The 3,792-nt window shown below is 33.1% G+C and overlaps 1 pseudogene across 1 annotated transcript; it reads left to right on the top strand.

Annotated features, from left to right (window-relative positions):
• The first annotated feature begins 2,625 nt into the window (after positions 1-2,625).
• LOC309823199 (large ribosomal subunit protein uL1m-like) lies at positions 2,626-3,168 on the top strand (annotated as a pseudogene). The gene has a single exon. The product of its transcript is annotated as a large ribosomal subunit protein uL1m-like (transcript).
• Positions 3,169-3,792: the final 624 nt, after the last annotated feature.

Below are 3,792 nucleotides of genomic sequence, written 5' to 3'. Positions count from 1 at the left end.
AGTGAAGTAAGTCAGAAAGAGAAAGACAAATACCGTATGCTAACACATATGTATGGAATTTAAGAAAAATAAAAATGTCATGAGGAACCTAGGGGTAAGACAGGAATAAAGACACAGACCTACTAGAGAATGGACTTGAGAATACAGGGAGAGGGAAGGGTGATCTGTGACAAAGCAAGAGAGAGGCATGGACATATATACACTACCAATCATAAGGTAGATAGCTAGTGGGAAGCAGCAGCATAGCACAGGGCAATCAGCTGGGTGCTTTGTGACCGCCTGGAGAGGTGAGATAAGGAGGGTGGGAGGGAGGGAGAGGCAAGAGGGAAGAGATATGGGAACATATGTATATGTATAACTGATTCACTTTGTTATAAAGCAGAAACTAACACACCACTGTAAAGCAATTATACCCCAATAAAGATGTTAAAAAAATAAATAAATAAAAATTAAAAAAAAAAAAAGAGTAAAAGCAAATAATAGAGGATGATCTATTTTATTTGGGGAGCACTTCTACTATGGAGAAAGTAGCTTTCTCATTGAGAGTTCCCTTATTTATAAAATAAAATGGAGAATTCTAACCCTTGGGTTAGAATAAGAAAAATACCTGTCTATGAAATCATACGTTCTTTAACTGGACCAAGGAAAGTAAAAGAATCTCCTTGGATAAAGTAATTTTTTTTTCTTAAGTTTTCAAGCCAATACACCTCACAAAAACCTCTAAAACAGTATTAGAAACAGGCTTAATGACATGCAGACTATAAATCTGATAGGTGGATTTAAGAGATTTTTCCGTCTAGAAGAAAAGGTGTTTTATATGTTAAGGCATTTCTAGTGCTGTGAAAGCCATATAAAGAGGCACCTCTGGGGACCTTCTCTACCCTTTCAGCTGACAGTAATAATTATGTATGTGCTGAATGCTTAGTCACCAATGGCTTGTTATTAATGACTGGAGTGCAGGTTTATTTGTGGCCTTAACAATTACAGTGTGTATTCCCCTCCTCATTCTAATCATCAAACACCAAAATGCAGTAAGCTTAATGGGGAAAAGACAAAATACCAGATCTTATCTTAACAATTTAAATGATTTTGCATTCCTGGTATGCTATTAAGTCAGTTAATTGTGCTTAGAGATACTACATAGAATTCTTGCTCATTGGTTTCTTGTTACTATGGTGGGAGGTTTCACTGATATGACCAGAATCAGTGTTATTATGGACAATGAATTTAAATTCTACACTTAAATGGAGACAATGGTATATAACATAGAAAAGCGAAACAAAAAAAAATTAAAATATATTTATAGGAAGCAAGATGATTTTTAATATATATGTGCAAAAGTCAAAATGTGAAACGGATTTGGGGCAACCAAGAAGAATTTAATTGTTCATATGAGGTAACAAAGAGAAAAACCTTTTCTGATCATTATAAATCCATTGTAAGTTAAAAGAGTAGAAAAGATTAACTTAGGGATTTGTGGGGCCATTTCTCAAATAAAATTAGGAGAAAAGAAGGAAACTTTAATTTTAGTGTTGAATGAAACCAATAAATCCTTTAAAGAGTATGTGTGTGTGTGTGTGTGTGTGTGTGTGTGTGTGTGCATATATAATTCCCCCCCGAGAAACAGTGCTATGGTTTCATGCTTCACCAAAACAACAAATTTGAATATATATATATATATATATATATATTTGAATTTTAAACAGGTCAGGTACCAGATTACTTTCCAATAATACATAGTATCCAATTAAATGTTATGTCCCCTTTCAGTGCACTCCACTCTCACCATCCTCTTGGCATAACACTAGTCTATTCCTTGCTTATTAAAATGTACCATATCAAACTCACAGAATATGAAGTTCAAGAAAAATTACAGTAGCAAATGTAACATATAAAATAAAAGAAAACACCATTCCATGGCAATGTGAGAAAGAAGTCCAATTATTTTTCTGTTATCTTGTAGAGTTTACATGTCTACATAGTGTTGCTGATAGAGAGAACAGTAGCAGAGTAACTAATATTAGCCATACTTTTTTAGCCTCAAAATCTTCTTAAAGATGTGCTTCTAAGGATGGCTAGAGAACTGAGAAAAATGGTGTCATTTCTGATAGGAATTATTGGAATGGTCAAGTTATGCAAAATTCATCAAATCAGCCACATCCTCATTCTATTTCATCAATATAAAGAGAAGAACATAAATTGTTTTTAACCTGGAGTTTTTCATACAGCAATATCACCATAATAATAGTAAAAAATCTCTAAAAGTTAAAATTAGAATGCATAATAAAGTGTTATTTGCTTTGGCAAATTTGAAAATAAAAAGGTTATAGGTCAACATAATTCAGAATGGTCAACATGATGACATCCCTATGACACCTCAGCAGACTCTTGATACATCATCAAAGCCATAGTCTTTTCAAAGATGGTTTATCAGTTATCTCTTTATTCTTGTCCTGTAAACATTCACATGCTCAACAGACCTTGCGTTGCTGCTATAAAGTCTGCAAATTTTTTTAAAGGTTAAAAAACATAAAAATGGTGCCAAAGGAAAAGCATCAGATTGAAAAAAATAAAAGATGAGTTAAAAAAAAGTCATACCACTATATGAAAATAAATCCTGAGTGTATGCATTTAAAACACTTGTACCCACAGCAAATATACAAGGTTAATAAAGCTATTCACTTACTTAAGAAATTTCAAATTCTGGACTCTATTAATCCAAAGCAAGGTGTTTATCTTGATTTGACACTGGATACAGTACATGAGGAAAAGAAAAAAGTGGAGTCATTTGCCAGTGTTCTTTGTTTTCCATATCCATTGGTTTCAGAAACCAATAAAGTTGCTATATTTACAAGGAATGCATCAAAGATTAAAATAGCAGAAGAAAATGCAGCTGCATTTGCAGAAGGAACTAATCTGATTCAGAAGATTTTGAATTATAAAATTCATGCAGATTTTTAAGTGGCTGTTCCTGAAGGAATGCCTGAGATTAATCCATTAAAAAAGAAACTGAAAAAAAAAGATTTTCCAAGCTTATTCAAAATTCCATTGGCCATTACATCCCCCAAATTTGAGTTACTTAAAAATGGGCATAAAATTAAGGTAGATGAAGAAAGAGAGAACTTTCTGGAGACCATAATAGCAACATTGGATCAAATGACCAGATAGCTGCAGTGTGCAAACAATTATCAGTGAAGTTTGTAGGACAGACCTCTGAGTTGGGGATCCTCTGTGGTACATGCTTTACTTCATAGTCCAAGTGAAGACTTTTACTAAGATGGAGTCTTTGATGTCTAAACAAGCAAAAATCAACGAAAGAAAAATAAATGTTGCCTAGAAGTGTTGGTTTATGAAATTACTTTCAGTAGATTAAGGAGCAAGAGAGAAAATAATAAAACTATGAAATTTCTATATTTGGTGCCTTGTTATTTCTTGATCTGCACAGTTGAAAGTGAATTTTAACACCAAAAAATAAAGTCTTATAATTGCAAAAATAAGAAAATAAAAATTTCTGTGTCCAAACCTTAATAAAAAGAAGTCAGGATATTGAAAAGGACCCAAATGTCAACACTTATTTTGTTGATGTTTTGAAACTGTGAGAAAAATCATTATAAACTACATGCAGCCCCTGGGGAATCCATATGTATTTAAATTTTAATTCCCATTTTTTATTGAGAATCTATAAACTATGTCCTGCAACATAACAACCTAATCCCTCCAACAACTGCCCAGCTCAGACTTTGCCCTACTCTCACAGGTCACCATGAACCTTTGTGTATAATTTAGCATGCA

Source organism: Grampus griseus, assembly GCF_964374135.1.
Source record: "Grampus griseus genome assembly, chromosome: 5".
NCBI classification, from domain to species: Eukaryota; Metazoa; Chordata; class Mammalia; order Artiodactyla; family Delphinidae; genus Grampus; species Grampus griseus.
The sequence above is the reverse complement of the archived record's forward strand: the minus strand, read 5'-3'. Positions and strand labels throughout refer to the sequence as shown.